Source organism: Anopheles nili, assembly GCF_943737925.1.
Source record: "Anopheles nili chromosome X unlocalized genomic scaffold, idAnoNiliSN_F5_01 X_unloc_6, whole genome shotgun sequence".
Taxonomy (NCBI): Eukaryota; Metazoa; Arthropoda; class Insecta; order Diptera; family Culicidae; genus Anopheles; species Anopheles nili.
This window is the reverse complement of record NW_026525516.1, coordinates 618,368-626,925: the sequence shown is the minus strand read 5'-3', so window position 1 is coordinate 626,925 and position 8,558 is coordinate 618,368.

Sequence of the window (8,558 nt, the reverse complement as noted above, 5' to 3'; positions counted from 1 at the left end):
TTTTCATCATCTAGGGGCACCGTAGGGACCGAAAAAAGTGGTTTCGCATGATAGTCCACCTCGACCCATGTCGACCCTTGCGCGACCCCGACCTTCAGGATTTTGCTCTACGGAAGGGGGTGCACACTTGTGCGACCCCGACCTTCAGGATTTTGCTCTACGGAAGGGGGTGCACAAAAGTGTTCGTAATCAACCTCGGATTGTACTTTTCATCATCTAGGGGCACCGTAGGGACCGAAAAAAGTGGTTTCGCATGATAGTCCACCTCGACCCATGTCGACCCTTGCGCGACCCCGACCTTCAGGATTTTGCTCTACGGAAGGGGGTGCACACTTGTGCGACCCCGACCTTCAGGATTTTGCTCTACGGAAGGGGGTGCACAAAAGTGTTCGTAATCAACCTCGGATTGTACTTTTCATCATCTAGGGGCACCGTAGGGACCGAAAAAAGTGGTTTCGCATGATAGTCCACCTCGACCCATGTCGACCCTTGCGCGACCCCGACCTTCAGGATTTTGCTCTACGGAAGGGGGTCTACTTGTGCGCAACCCCGACCTTCAGGATTTTGCTCTACGGAAGGGGGTGCACAAAAGTGTTCGTAATCAACCTCGGATTGTACTTTTCATCATCTAGGGGCACCGTAGGGACCGAAAAAAGTGGTTTCGCATGATAGTCCACCTCGACCCATGTCGACCCTTGCGCGACCCCGACCTTCAGGATTTTGCTCTACGGAAGGGGGTCTACTTGTGCGCAACCCCGACCTTCAGGATTTTGCTCTACGGAAGGGGGTGCACAAAAGTGTTCGTAATCAACCTCGGATTGTACTTTTCATCATCTAGGGGCACCGTAGGGACCGAAAAAAGTGGTTTCGCATGATAGTCCACCTCGACCCATGTCGACCCTTGCGCGACCCCGACCTACAGGATTTTGCTCTACGGAAGGGGGTGCACACTTGTGCGACCCCGACCTGCAGGATTTTGCTCTACGGAAGGGGGTGCACAAAGGTGTTCGTAATCAACCTCGGATTGTACTTTTCATCATCTAGGGGCACCGTAGGGACCGAAAAAAGTGGTTTCGCATGATAGTCCACCTCGACCCATGTCGACCCTTGCGCGACCCCGACCTTCAGGATTTTGCTCTACGGAAGGGGGTGCACACTTGTGCGACCCCGACCTTCAGGATTTTGCTCTACGGAAGGGGGTGCACAAAAGTGTTCGTAATCAACCTCGGATTGTACTTTTCATCATCTAGGGGCACCGTAGGGACCGAAAAAAGTGGTTTCGCATGATAGTCCACCTCGACCCATGTCGACCCTTGCGCGACCCCGACCTTCAGGATTTTGCTCTACGGAAGGGGGTGCACACTTGTGCGACCCCGACCTTCAGGATTTTGCTCTACGGAAGGGGGTGCACAAAAGTGTTCGTAATCAACCTCGGATTGTACTTTTCATCATCTAGGGGCACCGTAGGGACCGAAAAAAGTGGTTTCGCATGATAGTCCACCTCGACCCATGTCGACCCTTGCGCGACCCCGACCTTCAGGATTTTGCTCTACGGAAGGGGGTGCACAAAAGTGTTCGTAATCAACCTCGGATTGTACTTTTCATCATCTAGGGGCACCGTAGGGACCGAAAAAAGTGGTTTCGCATGATAGTCCACCTCGACCCATGTCGACCCTTGCGCGACCCCGACCTTCAGGATTTTGCTCTACGGAAGGGGGTCGAGTTGTGCGCAACCCCGACCTTCAGGATTTTGCTCTACGGAAGGGGGTGCACAAAAGTGTTCGTAATCAACCTCGGATTGTACTTTTCATCATCTAGGGGCACCGTAGGGACCGAAAAAAGTGGTTTCGCATGATAGTCCACCTCGACCCATGTCGACCCTTGCGCGACCCCGACCTTCAGGATTTTGCTCTACGGAAGGGGGTGCACACTTGTGCGACCCCGACCTTCAGGATTTTGCTCTACGGAAGGGGGTGCACAAAAGTGTTCGTAATCAACCTCGGATTGTACTTTTCATCATCTAGGGGCACCGTAGGGACCGAAAAAAGTGGTTTCGCATGATAGTCCACCTCGACCCATGTCGACCCTTGCGCGACCCCGACCTTCAGGATTTTGCTCTACGGAAGGGGGTCTACTTGTGCGCAACCCCGACCTTCAGGATTTTGCTCTACGGAAGGGGGTGCACAAAAGTGTTCGTAATCAACCTCGGATTGTACTTTTCATCATCTAGGGGCACCGTAGGGACCGAAAAAAGTGGTTTCGCATGATAGTCCACCTCGACCCATGTCGACCCTTGCGCGACCCCGACCTTCAGGATTTTGCTCTACGGAAGGGGGTCGAGTTGTGCGCAACCCCGACCTTCAGGATTTTGCTCTACGGAAGGGGGTGCACAAAAGTGTTCGTAATCAACCTCGGATTGTACTTTTCATCATCTAGGGGCACCGTAGGGACCGAAAAAAGTGGTTTCGCATGATAGTCCACCTCGACCCATGTCGACCCTTGCGCGACCCCGACCTTCAGGATTTTGCTCTACGGAAGGGGGTGCACACTTGTGCGACCCCGACCTTCAGGATTTTGCTCTACGGAAGGGGGTGCACAAAAGTGTTCGTAATCAACCTCGGATTGTACTTTTCATCATCTAGGGACACCGTAGGGACCGAAAAAAGTGGTTTCGCATGATAGTCCACCTCGACCCATGTCGACCCTTGCGCGACCCCGACCTTCAGGATTTTGCTCTACGGAAGGGGGTGCACAAAAGTGTTCGTAATCAACCTCGGATTGTACTTTTCATCATCTAGGGGCACCGTAGGGACCGAAAAAAGTGGTTTCGCATGATAGTCCACCTCGACCCATGTCGACCCTTGCGCAACCCCGACCTTCAGGATTTTGCTCTACGGAAGGGGGTGCACACTTGTGCGACCCCGACCTTCAGGATTTTGCTCTACGGAAGGGGGTGCACAAAAGTGTTCGTAATCAACCTCGGATTGTACTTTTCATCATCTAGGGGCACCGTAGGGACCGAAAAAAGTGGTTTCGCATGATAGTCCACCTCGACCCATGTCGACCCTTGCGCGACCCCGACCTTCAGGATTTTGCTCTACGGAAGGGGGTGCACAAAAGTGTTCGTAATCAACCTCGGATTGTACTTTTCATCATCTAGGGGCACCGTAGGGACCGAAAAAAGTGGTTTCGCATGATAGTCCACCTCGACCCATGTCGACCCTTGCGCGACCCCGACCTTCAGGATTTTGCTCTACGGAAGGGGGTCGACTTGTGCGCAACCCCGACCTTCAGGATTTTGCTCTACGGAAGGGGGTGCACAAAAGTGTTCGTAATCAACCTCGGATTGTACTTTTCATCATCTAGGGGCACCGTAGGGACCGAAAAAAGTGGTTTCGCATGATAGTCCACCTCGACCCATGTCGACCCTTGCGCGACCCCGACCTTCAGGATTTTGCTCTACGGAAGGGGGTCTACTTGTGCGCAACCCCGACCTTCAGGATTTTGCTCTACGGAAGGGGGTGCACAAAAGTGTTCGTAATCAACCTCGGATTGTACTTTTCATCATCTAGGGGCACCGTAGGGACCGAAAAAAGTGGTTTCGCATGATAGTCCACCTCGACCCATGTCGACCCTTGCGCGACCCCGACCTTCAGGATTTTGCTCTACGGAAGGGGGTCTACTTGTGCGCAACCCCGACCTTCAGGATTTTGCTCTACGGAAGGGGGTGCACAAAAGTGTTCGTAATCAACCTCGGATTGTACTTTTCATCATCTAGGGGCACCGTAGGGACCGAAAAAAGTGGTTTCGCATGATAGTCCACCTCGACCCATGTCGACCCTTGCGCGACCCCGACCTTCAGGATTTTGCTCTACGGAAGGGGGTCTACTTGTGCGCAACCCCGACCTTCAGGATTTTGCTCTACGGAAGGGGGTGCACAAAAGTGTTCGTAATCAACCTCGGATTGTACTTTTCATCATCTAGGGGCACCGTAGGGACCGAAAAAAGTGGTTTCGCATGATAGTCCACCTCGACCCATGTCGACCCTTGCGCGACCCCGACCTTCAGGATTTTGCTCTACGGAAGGGGGTCTACTTGTGCGCAACCTCGACCTTCAGGATTTTGCTCTACGGAAGGGGGTGCACAAAAGTGTTCGTAATCAACCTCGGATTGTACTTTTCATCATCTAGGGGCACCGTAGGGACCGAAAAAAGTGGTTTCGCATGATAGTCCACCTCGACCCATGTCGACCCTTGCGCGACCCCGACCTTCAGGATTTTGCTCTACGGAAGGGGGTCTACTTGTGCGCAACCCCGACCTTCAGGATTTTGCTCTACGGAAGGGGGTGCACAAAAGTGTTCGTAATCAACCTCGGATTGTACTTTTCATCATCTAGGGGCACCGTAGGACCGAAAAAAGTGGTTTCGCATGATAGTCCACCTCGACCCATGTCGACCCTTGCGCGACCCCGACCTTCAGGATTTTGCTCTACGGAAGGGGGTCTACTTGTGCGCAACCCCGACCTTCAGGATTTTGCTCTACGGAAGGGGGTGCACAAAAGTGTTCGTAATCAACCTCGGATTGTACTTTTCATCATCTAGGGGCACCGTAGGGACCGAAAAAAGTGGTTTCGCATGATAGTCCACCTCGACCCATGTCGACCCTTGCGCGACCCCGACCTTCAGGATTTTGCTCTACGGAAGGGGGTCTACTTGTGCGCAACCCCGACCTTCAGGATTTTGCTCTACGGAAGGGGGTGCACAAAAGTGTTCGTAATCAACCTCGGATTGTACTTTTCATCATCTAGGGGCACCGTAGGGACCGAAAAAAGTGGTTTCGCATGATAGTCCACCTCGACCCATGTCGACCCTTGCGCGACCCCGACCTTCAGGATTTTGCTCTACGGAAGGGGGTCTACTTGTGCGCAACCCCGACCTTCAGGATTTTGCTCTACGGAAGGGGGTGCACAAAAGTGTTCGTAATCAACCTCGGATTGTACTTTTCATCATCTAGGGGCACCGTAGGGACCGAAAAAAGTGGTTTCGCATGATAGTCCACCTCGACCCATGTCGACCCTTGCGCGACCCCGACCTTCAGGATTTTGCTCTACGGAAGGGGGTCGACTTGTGCGCAACCCCGACCTTCAGGATTTTGCTCTACGGAAGGGGGGTGCACAAAAGTGTTCGTAATCAACCTCGGATTGTACTTTTCATCATCTAGGGGCACCGTAGGGACCGAAAAAAGTGGTTTCGCATGATAGTCCACCTCGACCCATGTCGACCCTTGCGCGACCCCGACCTTCAGGATTTTGCTCTACGGAAGGGGGTCGACTTGTGCGCAACCCCGACCTTCAGGATTTTGCTCTACGGAAGGGGGTGCACAAAAGTGTTCGTAATCAACCTCGGATTGTACTTTTCATCATCTAGGGGCAACCGTAGGGACCGAAAAAAGTGGTTTCGCATGATAGTCCACCTCGACCCATGTCGACCCTTGCGCGACCCCGACCTTCAGGATTTTGCTCTACGGAAGGGGGTCTACTTGTGCGCAACCCCGACCTTCAGGATTTTGCTCTACGGAAGGGGGTGCACAAAAGTGTTCGTAATCAACCTCGGATTGTACTTTTCATCATCTAGGGGCACCGTAGGGACCGAAAAAAGTGGTTTCGCATGATAGTCCACCTCGACCCATGTCGACCCTTGCGCGACCCCGACCTTCAGGATTTTGCTCTACGGAAGGGGGTCGACTTGTGCGCAACCCCGACCTTCAGGATTTTGCTCTACGGAAGGGGGTGCACAAAAGTGTTCGTAATCAACCTCGGATTGTACTTTTCATCATCTAGGGGCACCGTAGGGACCGAAAAAAGTGGTTTCGCATGATAGTCCACCTCGACCCATGTCGACCCTTGCGCGACCCCGACCTTCAGGATTTTGCTCTACGGAAGGGGGTGCACAAAAGTGTTCGTAATCAACCTCGGATTGTACTTTTCATCATCTAGGGGCACCGTAGGGACCGAAAAAAGTGGTTTCGCATGATAGTCCACCTCGACCCATGTCGACCCTTGCGCGACCCCGACCTTCAGGATTTTGCTCTACGGAAGGGGGTGCACACTTGTGCGCAACCCCGACCTTCAGGATTTTGCTCTACGGAAGGGGGTGCACAAAAGTGTTCGTAATCAACCTCGGATTGTACTTTTCATCATCTAGGGCCACCGTAGGGACCGAAAAAAGTGGTTTCGCATGATAGTCCACCTCGACCCATGTCGACCCTTGCGCGACCCCGACCTTCAGGATTTTGCTCTACGGAAGGGGGTCGACTTGTGCGCAACCCCGACCTTCAGGATTTTGCTCTACGGAAGGGGGTGCACAAAAGTGTTCGTAATCAACCTCGGATTGTACTTTTCATCATCTAGGGGCACCGTAGGGACCGAAAAAAGTGGTTTCGCATGATAGTCCACCTCGACCCATGTCGACCCTTGCGCGACCCCGACCTTCAGGATTTTGCTCTACGGAAGGGGGTGCACACTTGTGCGACCCCGACCTTCAGGATTTTGCTCTACGGAAGGGGGTGCACAAAAGTGTTCGTAATCAACCTCGGATTGTACTTTTCATCATCTAGGGGCACCGTAGGGACCGAAAAAAGTGGTTTCGCATGATAGTCCACCTCGACCCATGTCGACCCTTGCGCGACCCCGACCTTCAGGATTTTGCTCTACGGAAGGGGGTCTACTTGTGCGCAACCCCGACCTTCAGGATTTTGCTCTACGGAAGGGGGTGCACAAAAGTGTTCGTAATCAACCTCGGATTGTACTTTTCATCATCTAGGGGCACCGTAGGGACCGAAAAAAGTGGTTTCGCATGATAGTCCACCTCGACCCATGTCGACCCTTGCGCGACCCCGACCTTCAGGATTTTGCTCTACGGAAGGGGGTCTACTTGTGCGCAACCCCGACCTTCAGGATTTTGCTCTACGGAAGGGGGTGCACAAAAGTGTTCGTAATCAACCTCGGATTGTACTTTTCATCATCTAGGGGCACCGTAGGGACCGAAAAAAGTGGTTTCGCATGATAGTCCACCTCGACCCATGTCGACCCTTGCGCGACCCCGACCTTCAGGATTTTGCTCTACGGAAGGGGTCCTCTCTGTACAAGGTTTAGGGGTACATTTTCACCCAAAAACCACTATCGCTCATCCGAAACAACTCCTCGACATGTGTCTTCTCTGTGAATTTGGCCCCGATCTGACGAGTAGTTTTCGAGATATGCCCCTCTGAAGGTACATATTGGGACTTAGCCGATTTTCACCCATTGCGGTGTCTATGGGGTGTTGGGAATCGCTCTACCGACCAGCCGGTTGGAGATATCGATTCCCGGTCTTCGGCGCGTTTGCTCAACTCCGTAATGCCTACTTTTCGTCCATACACACAACACCTCGCAGAGTTCTCCTTCTGCCAGATATAGCGCGTGCCCCTTTGTTCGTGCACCATTTTGGCCCGTTTTTCGCACATTGCCTCGAAACCATGCGTTCGACGGTTTTGCGTCCCAAGCACCGATGTTAGAACACCACCGTGGCTAACTTTCGTCCATATACGCCAACTCCGTGCAAAGTCTCCATCACCCTGTTTTTGGGTGAAAACCCATTTCTTGGACTTAGCCGATTTTCACCCATTGCGGTGTCTATGGGGTGTTGGGAATCGCTCTACCGACCAGCCGGTTGGGGATATCGAGTTGCGGTCTTCGGCGCGTTTGCTCAACTCCGTAATGCCTACTTTTCGTCCATACACACAACACCTCGCAGAGTTCTCCTTCTGCCAGATATAGCGCGTGCCCCTTTGTTCGTGCACCATTTTGCCCGTTTTTCGCACATTGCCTCGAAACCATGCGTTCGACGGTTTTGCGTCCCAAGCACCGATGTTAGAACACCACCGTGGCTAACTTTCGTCCATATACGCCAACTCCGTGCAATGTCTCCATCACCCTGTTTTTGGGTGAAAACCCATTTCAGGGACTTAGCCGATTTTCACCCATTGCGGTGTCTATGGGGTGTTGGGAATCGCTCTACCGACCAGCCGGTTGGAGATATCGAGTTGCGGTCTTCGGCGCGTTTGCTCAACTCCGTAATGCCTACTTTTCGTCCATACACACAACACCTCGCAGAGTTCTCCTTCTGCCAGATATAGCGCGTGCCCCTTTGTTCGTGCACCATTTTGGCCCGTTTTTCGCACATTGCCTCGAAACCATGCGTCCGACGGTTTTGCGTCCCAAGTACCGATGTTAGAACACCACCGTGGCTAACTTTCGTCCATATACGCCAACTCCGTGCAATGTCTCCATCACCCTGTTTTTGGGTGAAAACCCATTTCAGGGACTTAGCCGATTTTCACCCATTGCGGTGTCTATGGGGTGTTGGGAATCGCTCTACCGACCAGCCGGTTGGAGATATCGTTTTGCGGTCTTCGGCGCGTTTGCTCAACTCTGTAATGCCTACTTTTCGTCCATACACACAACACCTCGCAGAGTTCTCCTTCTGCCAGATATAGCGCGTGCCCCTTTGTTCGTGCAC